The following is a 10,705-nucleotide window of genomic DNA, read 5'->3' as shown; positions in this document are numbered from 1 at the left end:
CTCAGTCTAAAATTCCCTTTTTCTTGGCTTGGAGGCACCCTGTTGTGTGATCATTCTCTGTAATAATAACGTATTGATGTTGGCTCTTAGAATAATGACTATTTCACTAGGACACTGACTATTGTAACCAAAGGATTAGTTGAAACTACTCTTTTTTTTTGAAAGGAATCCAGCTGGAGAGGATCTTCTGTCCTGTTTGGAACTAATAGTCTTGAGAGGAGACTGTAGATTACATTTAATCCCAGGAATTATGTAGATGACGGAGGACGTTGCTAGAGCCAAGACGACTTGCTGGAGGGAGTCTTTTCTTCAGTCCATCCCTGCTGTACATGCTCCACCATGAACACTTAGAATGCAGCAAAGGTTGTTCACCTGTAACAAGAAGAGCCAATTCTGACTACATGTTGGATCTGTTTCTTTGACTTTCATCTCTGCCTTTCATTGCTTTTATTATTATAATAATAGCCTGCCTTAGAGAACCTTACCCCTCTGCCTGACTGTTAAACTAAAATGACTTAGTTCAGCTCATAAGGAGCTAACCCTGCCCATCTGTGAATGGCTGAAGGAAAGGAGAAATTAACACATCTCCAATTTTGCAAGATAATGGTCTTTTACTTTACTTCCCTACCTCCTTTCCCTTTCTGCTATATAAAAGAAACGGGCATGCAGACCTCAATGAGATGGGTTTGGAGACACTAGTCTGCAGTCTTCTTGGTCTGCTGCTGTGTGCATGCTCGTTGTGCCCGACTCTGAGGCCCCATGGACTGTAGCCCACCAGGCTCGTTGTGTCCATGGAATTTTTCAGGCAAGAATACTGGAGTGGGCTGCCACTTCCTACTCTAAGGGATCTTCCTGACCCAGGGATGAAACCCATGCCTGTTGCATCTCCTGCATTGGCAGGCAGATTCTTTACCACTAGCGCCATCTGAGAAACCAGATTTTGGAATAAAGTCGTATTCCTAGCCTCGACACCTCAGTTTATTGGTCTGTCATGCAGAGAGCAGAGTGAACTCGGTGTTGATAGCATATTCTTTGCTAGAAATTCTTGCCTCTTGCCTTCTCCCTTGTCTCTCTCCATTCAGAAAATGCCTACTCATCTTTCTAGATTCAAGTTCAAGTACTGCTTGCTCTGCCAGCCTTCCCCAGCCTTCCCCCAACCCTGTGCTGGAGCAGACACACTGCAGGTGGAGCTGGTGGCGTGCATTTCTTCCCAAATCTTTGCTCAGTGACTTCACTTTGGTATCTTGAAATCAATCAAGCTGGATATTACAAATCAAGGAAATTGCCAAATGCTACAAATAAGAACAGTCTCCCCGACCCCAAAGAGCTCATTTTTATCCATACCAGCACCTACTGGGTAACACTCAGCTGGTTACTGTACACAGAGAGAAAAACCTCGATGATAGTAGAACAAGGATTATAACATGGAAGAATGATCTTTTCAAGTTGCAAATCTCGCATGAGGAAACACACAGAGAGAAGGTCTTTGCCACTAATTCCAGTTCTCTTTCTACACACAATTGTGAAGTTCTAAAGTTCTAAGCAGTCTAAAGCGACAGGTTCTGTTTTGGCAACATTTAAGGTGGCAAAGGCTCCCTAGAAAAAGGTACTCCTGGGATTCAGTAAGACAAAGTGACAGTGAGGAAAGCTAAAATGCTGGGTTGGAGGGAGAAGCCAGGAGGTAGGGTGGGACAGGGACTCGGAAGTCCTACCAAGACAGAGAAACCCAAATCCAATCTTTTGATCTCCCTGTGGCTAACAGCTCCAAGCCACACAAAGCTGAGAGAGCCTTTCAAGATGAAGGATTTCCACTCTGTATTTTGTCATTAGCTTTGTTTTTTGTTTTATTTTTGTTATTTTAGCTGAAGGGTGGATTTGGACTGGACTGAGTGTATGTGCTATGGGGGAGGGGCACGCAGCTGTCTCAGAGGTGACAGCAAAGCTTTCTGGGAGCTGAGCCATAATTAAGTGATAGGACAAATGTCAAATTTCAACAAGTGAAGCTCAGGAGAATTATCCGGATATGTTTCTATCCCACATGAAAACACAGGACTAATCCCCAAACAGGGTGTTGATAACAGATACCAGGAACTTATCCTTTGAGATCCTCTTACGAGTTTAAAGCCAAGTTAATACCATTTGAAAGGTGATAAAAGTTGGGACTTCTATGAAATTGATTTAAGATCCATAAAATATTGCCAAGTGAACTCTGACGAGACTTCTTCTCTGAAGCTTTCAGGTAAGAAGAAATGAAAGAGGGACCAGAAAAACAAATAAAATTTCTAATATAGTTGAAGATTATCATTAGAGATGATACACCCCTAATGAACTCTGCATTAGGTGGGACAGAGACGGTCACTGAGTTTGGTATTTCTAATAAAAACGAAATTATATGAGCAATCCATGGTCCTTAGTAGTATTTATTTTCAAAGCTCAAGAGTTGTTTATATGTTTTTCCTTTATCCTGTGTTCCTAAAGCCAATTAGTCATGAAGCGGTGTCTCCCACTGTCTTGTTCTGTGGTATGTTTGCCTTCAGTCTGATACTCAGAGCTCTGGCTCTGGGGAGGAGGTCAGGGGGCGATCTGCTTCCCAGAACTAGCTTTAAAATGCTTTTCTTTCCCCTTGGTTTGTGGTTATCGTTAGCAGGGTCATAGACAGGGTTATGTTTTTGAGAAATGCATTCTTTTCTACCCAAGCTGGTGCTACCTACGAAATATCCCTCTCTGCCTGCAAAGAGAGGTTCAAGACATCAAGCGTTCTTGAGTGGGGTTCTCAAGAGAGGGGCTAAGGCACAGTGGTAGTCCTTGAGAAAGCAGGCAAAAGAATTTCAGCAGGCCTTTCTTTGGGTGCCCTCAAGCCTTCCCTTCTCATCATACCATGAGCCGGGCCCTCCGGAAAAAGCTCACAGGGTTGACAGCCAGTCCCCCCATCTGGAACCCAGTGATCCCAGAGCTCCAGGCTCTCAGCATATGGACGGCATTTATCTCTACTAGCTCCTTCTAATACATTCTTTCTGCACTCAGTCTGCAACCACAAAGGGATATTATTAAAAACACAAAAAAGACGTAGATAAGAAACTTAATATGCCAATTAAAATACCAAGCAGAAACCAGAAGAATACCATTCTCAGACTTACAATTCCCTGTACATATGCTGCCCCAAAGGAACTCCAGAAACCGCTACCCAAGCTAAAAGGAAATCTTTTAGTCATCTTGGAGCACAACACCGCTTAGAGCTGAGAGATTTACCTCCTGGCTTGAGAGAGGTTTTACACTGAATTATTTGACATCCCCAACTCCCACGTATTGGCAGCTCTGTAATTGTTTGTGAATTCCTAATAATAATAGCTACCATTTCCTAAGTCCTTGGGGCTTCCCTGATATCTCACTTGGTAAAGAATCTGCCTGCAATGCAGGAGACCTGGGTTGGATCCCTGGGTTGGGAAGATCCCCTGGAGGAGGGATAGGCTACCCACTGCAGTATTCTGGCCTGGAGAATTCCATGGAATATATAGTCCATGGAGTCACAAAGAATCGGACACGACTGAGTGACTTTCATTTTCACTAAGTCCTTATTTGGATCACAAACCATTAGATGTTTTATATATATATATATATATATGAAGGAAATGGCAACCCACTCCAGTACACTTGCCTGGAAAACCCCATGGATGGAGGAGCCTGGTAGGCTACAGTGCATGGGGTCACAGAGTTGGACACGACTGAGCGACTTCACTTCACTTCACTTCATACATGTACATATACATATAGACACACATATATATACAACCCATATATATGGTCTACCTGGTGGTTCAGATGGTAAAGAATCCATCTGCCTATGCAGAAGACCCAGGTTTGATCCCTGGTTGGGAATATCCCCTGGACAAGGAAATAGAAACTCACTCCAGAATTCTTGCCTGGAGAATCCCGTGCACAGGGGAGCTGCTGCTGCTGCTAGGTCGCTTCAGTCGTGTCCAACTGTGCGACCCCATAGACAGCAGCCCACCAGGCTCCACCATCCCTGGGATTCTCCAGGCAAGAACACTGGAGTGGGTTGCCATTTCCTTCTCCAATGCATGAAAGTGAAAAGTGAAAGTGAAGTTGCTCAGTCATGTCCGACTCGTAGCGACCCCATGGACTGCAGCCCACCAGGCTTCTCCGTCCATGGGATTTTCCAGGCGAGAGTACTGGAGTGAGGTGCCATTACCTTCTCTGACAGGGGAGCTAGGCAGGTTATAGTCCTGGGTCGCAAAGAGTCAAACATGACAGAAAGACTTTCATACACACACACACACACACACACATAATTTTATGTTCATAAGAACTCTATAAGAGAACTCTATACTAAGCCATAAAAAAGAATGAAATAATGCCATTTACAGCTACATGGATAACCTAGAGATTATCATACTAAGTGAAATAAGCCAGACAAAGGCAAATATCATATGATATCACTTACATGTGGAATCTAAAAAAAGATACAAATTAATTTATTTCAAAATAGAAACAGACTCATAGACATAGAAAAATAAGCTGTGGTTACCAAAGGGGAAAGGTGGAAGGGAGTGGTAAATCAGGAACTTGGGTGTAACATATACACACTGCTGTATATAAAATAGATAATCAATAAGGGCCTACTGTATAGCACAGTGAACTATACTCAGTATTATGTAATAACCTATATGGGAAAAGAATCATTGTGCTGTATACCTGAAATTAACATAACACTGTAAATTATACTTCAGTAACATTTTTTTTTTTAATTTCTACTATCCAGAAAAAATAGAACTCTATAAGATAGGTATTGCTGCTGCTGCTAAGTCGTGTCAGTCGTGTCTGACTCTGTGCAACCCCATAGACGGAAGCCCACCAATACCCCCATATTATAGATGAAGAAATTAAATGTTTAAAAATTTATTAATTTTCTTACCTAATGCCAGGTACTGGGATAGGGCTTTTACACAAATGACTTCATTTGTCCTTGGCCCATCCTTGGCAAGAGCTTTGCACATATTAATGCACATAATTCTCCCAACAGTACAATGATGTAGATGCCATCATATGGCCACTTTTCAGATGGTGAGGCGGAGCAGAGAGGTTAAGGGCTTTTCCATAGTTAAGTGGTAGAGCCAGGAGATGAACCCAGTCTGGCTTTCAGACATAGACTGAGCACATGGAGCCTAAACCACCTGAACACATTGCCTCTTCTCACAGCTGCCCTCTTAGGTGGGTGGGTGTTGTTTCAGACAAGACCATTTGCCCAAGAACCTCCAGCAGAAGAGGTTTTGAAGTGAGGTCTCTGGGACCCTAGGGCCTTGTTCAAGTTGCCTGCTATCTATCCATCCTGCCTTTCCCCATTAGGGCCTTGGAGCTTCAGATATTTCAGGAATAAAAAAAGGAACTTTACCAACTGCTCACCAGAATGAAGGACTGGACTCTGTTCCTAGTATATATTCAGTAAGCATTCTTAGCTAATTCTGAACATTAATTAGACATTACTTAGAAGGGAACAGATGCTCACATAGCATGGATCAGGGACCACAAAGATATTTCGTTTGGTTCTCATCCAAATTGCACAATATAGAAATCTTTGCAAAATAATACTTGTGTAAAAGTAATGGACATTGTGCCAGATGCTGCTTATCACTGTTATTTATCATTCTCTTTATTTTATTCTTATATTTTAAAAATTGAAACCAGCATGAAAAGAACATTTTAATATTGTTATATATATATATATATATATGTATATATGTGTCTATGCATATATATCCACATACATACACACATACAAACAGAATTACATTTTTCAATCTTTGAACTGCCTGTTTTAAAGTTGCATGTAACTTCTCTCAAATTCTTTCCTAAAAAATTTACAATAAAGAAAAGTTCATGAGAGATGCTAAACACAGATAGAATGTTTGGTTTTACTTAAGCAGAAGTTTAAATATAAATAATTTTTGTAAAGCAAAGAATATCTTAGGACTTAAAATCAAGTTCAGAGAGATGATTTCTATTGGACGCCCAGTGACCTCTACTTTGTGGTATTCATGTCTTTGTATAACCCCCTCTACTTGATCATCAGTTCAGTTGCTCAGTCATGTCTGACTCTTTGCGACCCCATGGACTATAGCATAACAGGCCTCCCTCCCCATCACCAACTCCCAGAGTTTATTCAAATTCCTGTCCATTGAGTCGGTGATGCCATCGAACCATCTCATCCTCTGTCGTCCCCTTCTCCTCCTGCCTTCAATCTTTGCCAGCATCAGGGTCTTTTCAAATGAGTCAGTTCTTCACATCAGGTGGCCAAAGTATTGGAGTTTCAGCTTCAGCTTCAGCATCAGTCCTTCCAATGAATATTCAGGACTGATTTCCTTTAGGATGGACTGGTTGGATCTCCTTGCAGTCCAAGGGACTCTCAAGACTCTTCTTCAACACCACAGTTCAAAAGCATCAATTCTTTGGCGCTCTGCTTTCTTCACAGTCCAACTCTCACATCCATACATGACCACTAGAAAAACCATAGCCTTGACTAGACGGACCTTTGTTGGCAAAGTAAAGTCTCTGCTTTTTAATATGCTGTCTAGGTTGGTCATAGCTTTTCTTCCAAGGAGTAAGCATCTTTTAATTTCATGGCTGCAATCACCATCTGCAGTGATTTTGGAGTCCCCCAAAATAAAGTCTGTCACCGTTTCCATTATTTCTCCATCTATTTGCTATGAAGTGATGGGACCAGATGCCATGACCTCAGTTTTCTGAATGTTGAGCTTTAAATGAACTTTTTCACTCTCCTCTTTCAGTTTCATCAAGAGGCTCTTTAAGTATTCTTCATTTTCTGCCATAAGGTGGCATCATCTGCATATCTGAGGTTATTGATATTTCTCCCAGCAATCTTGATTCCAGCTTGTGCTTCTTCCAGCCTAGTATTTCTCATGATGTACTCTGCATAGAAGTTAAATAAGCAGGGTGACAATATACAGCCTTGACGTTCTCCTTTTCCTATTTGGAACCAGTCTGTTGTTCCTTGTCCAGTTCTAACTGTTGCTTCTTGACCTGCATACAGTTTTCTCAAGAGGAAGGCTGGGTGGTCTGGTATTCCCATCTCTTTAAGAATTTTCCAGTTTATTGTGATTCACACAGTCAAAGGCTTTGGCATAGTCAATAAAGCAGAAGTAGATGTTTTTCTGGAACTCTCTTGCTTTTTCGATGATCCAGCGAATGTTGGTAATTTGATCTCTGGTTCTTCTGCCTTTTCTAAAACCAGCTTGAACATCTGGAAGTTCTCGGCTCATGTACTGCTGAAGCCTGGCTTGGAGAATTTTGAGCATAACTTTACTAGCGTGTGAGATGAGTGCAATTGTGTGGTAGTTTGAGTATTCTTTGGCATTGCCTTTCTTTGGAACTGGAATGAAAACTGACCTTTTCCAGCCCTGTGGCCACTGCTGAGTTTTCCAAATTTGCTGGCATTTTGAGTACACTACTTTCACAGCATCATTGGTTGGACTTACTGACTCATTTCTACAGACAAGAACACAGGAGAAGTGATGGCATGTTATCTCAAGATAAGTTATAAAAAGACAGTGGCTTCAGTCTCCAGTGTTCTCTCTCACTCTCAATTACTCACCCTGGAGGAGCCAGCTGCCATGCCGTGAGCTGCCCTTGTGGGGAGGTCCCCATGGCAAAAATGTATGTCTCCTGCCAACAGCCAATGAGAACGTGAGACCTACCAACAGCCATGTGAGTGAGCCTGGATATGCTGGCAGCCCCCAGCCCAAACCTTGACTGCAGCCTTGGGAGAGACCCTGAGTCAGAAGCACCCAGTCTAGCTGCACCCAGACCCTTGACTCATAGAACTTGTGAGATAATACATTTTTGTTGCTTTAAGCCAACTGAGTGTGGTGGTAATTTGTTTAGCAGCCCTGAAGAATCAATAAAGAGCTTCCTTGGTGACTCAGTGGTAAAGAATTTGCCTGCAATGCAGGAGACCTGGATTTGATCCCTGGGTTGGGAATATCCTCTAGAGAAGGAAATGGCAAGCCTCTCCAGTATTCTTGCCTGGGAAATCCCATGGACAGAATCCTTGGTGTCACAAGAGTCAGATAGGACTTAGTGACTAAACTACCACCACCATAGTCAATAATGCAACAACAACAAAAAAAAGGATAGGCTACAGAACCAAGGAAAGCTTGACTAAAGTCTACTTGAATAACACAGCTGTGCGACGGTGGACAATTTAACCTCTTTGAGCCTCCACTTCCTCATCTATGAAGCAGAATAATGGTTATTACCTTACAAGACTATTACCATTATTCAATTGAATAACGTTTATTAAGTGACTAGTGAAAGGTCTAAGATAATTTGGGTGCTGTTGGGCTACATCCCACAAGCCTGCAAGCCCTATACTTGCTTATCCTGAAGACCAAAAAGCCTGGAGTCAGTGACAGAGACATCAGTGGTTTAATGGATGGGGCAATCTTACATGTATGAAGCCAGGTCCTGGAACAACATCTGACTGTGTGTGGCCAATTGCAGGCAAGACATGGCAGCAGGCTTTGTTCCATGGTAGGGTAGGGGTAGGGGGATAGGGAGGGTAGTGTGTGCGTGTTTTCAGTTATAAGTGGAATTGACAGTCAGATTGACAGTCTGTTACCAGGGAAGCCCACAGAGGAAGATGCCCTTCACTGCTATCATAGTGGAGATGGTTTTGATCTAAAGATTAGAACCATCATTGCTGGGTCTGAGGGCAAGTACTGATTAGGCTCTGTGATTATGAGGGAAGGCCAGGTGAGTAGGATGTTAATGAAGCAGGGACTGGTCAAGCAGGGGATGTACAGAGAGCAAGAGAGCTGCCATCTTGAGTGGCCTGACCATTCAGATGCTAGTCTAATATTTCCTGTCTCTTTCCTCCCCTCTCAGTACTCCCTTTAATCCCATCTTTCTTCTTTATTACCCTTTATTGAGCAATGAAATATTTGAAACAATAGTGAGGGTGGAAAATTTTGAGTCCAATGGTGTTTAAGAAGACAGGATACAGCAGAATCTCAAACATAGTGACACTAACACTTGACCTAGAGGTGCAGAAAGAGATGAGCAGTCACCCCTAAAGATGCGTTTTCTTGTCAACAGGTTTGTTTTCTGATTTCATTACAGGACTGGTTATAAAGATATGCAGGTGTTTAGTTATCTCTTCCCCTTAAACTGAATATTCTCAGAGTAATGAATGAAAGATGAACTCAAGTTGCCATGATTTTTCCCGTAGTGTTAAATATACAATGTCTTCTCCCAACATTTCTGAAACTAATTTTATTCTTTTTCTGGGGAAGAATAAAACTGAACAAAAGAGCAAACCAGAGGTTCAGCAGCCTTTGACAGCTCCTCTGAGGTATACAGAGGCCCCAGGTTCCCAGTTGAGAGCAGGGTCTAATATCTGAAATGAAACAAAAGCATTTATTGACTGTTAGGCAGACAGACAGAGGAGCCTAGTGGGCTACAGTCCATGGGGTTGCAAAGAGTCGGATACGACTAAGCACACACATGCACAGAAGCAAACACCTTAAATTTCCTGATACTCCAAGACCAGTCCTAAATTCATCTTAGTTAAAAGTTTGGTTATAGGGCTTTCCTGGTGGCTCAGAGCCAAGGCAATGGCACCCCACTCCAGTACTCTTGCCTGGAAAATCCCATGGATGGAGGAGCCTGGTAGGCTGCAGTCCATGGGGTCGCTAAGAGTCGGACACGACTGAGCGACTTCACTTTCACTTTTCACTTTCATGCTTTGGAGAAGGAAATGGCAACCCACTCCAGTGTTCTTGCCTGGAGAATCCCAGGGATGGGGGAGCCTGGTGGGCTGCCGTCTATGGGGTTGCACAGAGTCGGACACGACTGAAGCGACTTAGCAGCAGCAGCAGCAGCAGAACTATAGAATCTGTTTACCAATGCAGGAGATGCAAGGTTGATCCCTGGTCCAGGAAGACCCCACATGCTGTGGAGCAATTAAGCCCAGGCACCACAATTATTGAGCCTGTGCTCTAGAGCCTGGGAGCTGCAAATACTGAGCCCACACATCATAACTACTGGAGCCTGCATGCCCTAGAGCCCATGCTCTGCAGTAAGAGGAGCCATTGCAGTAAGAAGCCTGTGCACTGCAACTGCAGAGTAGCCCAGCTCGCCACAAGTAGAGAAAAGCTCGAGCAGCAACGAAGACCCAGCACAGCCAAAAAAAAAGTTTGTTTACAGCATGGCAAGTGTCAAAGAGCACTAGAAACAGTGAGCAGAACCACCTGCTGGTCCTCTGTCATCCACATGCCACGTGACCATGAACCTAGGTAACAATATTTCTGAAGTTAAAAGAGAGGAAGAAATGGTTCCTAAGATTCCTTCTGGTGAAAAAAGCCATTAAACTAGTTACAGTCTTTCATTTTCCTTTCCCCTCCTGGCCTCCTGCTCCCTGAACTGAGCCTTCTACTTTGATATGTCTGAACAAGGAACAAATAAATATAACATTATGCTGTAATTTAGAGCACATAAAGTCTGCTTTTGATTATAAAATCTGGACTTAGAATGAGAACTCCTGATAGCCTGTAGTGGTGGGAGCAAAATGTATATGGAGCTAGGCATGGGGATAAAATTAAAGCCTCGTATCAAAGGGTCGGACACGACTGAGCGACTGAACTGAACTGAACTGATCGCTCAGTATGAAGTC

The 10,705-nt window shown here is 42.9% G+C and overlaps 1 long non-coding RNA gene across 1 annotated transcript; it reads right to left on the bottom strand.

The window, feature by feature from the left end:
- Positions 1-217: 217 nt before the first annotated feature.
- On the bottom strand, positions 218-1,502 carry LOC112445869 (uncharacterized). The gene is made up of 2 exons (XR_003033877.1): positions 1,355-1,502; positions 218-372 (listed from the first exon to the last, which is right to left on the bottom strand). It is a non-coding gene; the product is annotated as an uncharacterized lncRNA (long non-coding RNA).
- Positions 1,503-10,705: the final 9,203 nt, after the last annotated feature.

Source organism: Bos taurus, chromosome 3 (assembly GCF_002263795.3).
Source record: "Bos taurus isolate L1 Dominette 01449 registration number 42190680 breed Hereford chromosome 3, ARS-UCD2.0, whole genome shotgun sequence".
Classification (NCBI taxonomy): domain Eukaryota; kingdom Metazoa; phylum Chordata; class Mammalia; order Artiodactyla; family Bovidae; genus Bos; species Bos taurus.
Note: the sequence above shows the minus strand (reverse complement) of the source record. Positions and strands in the feature narration are given on the sequence as shown.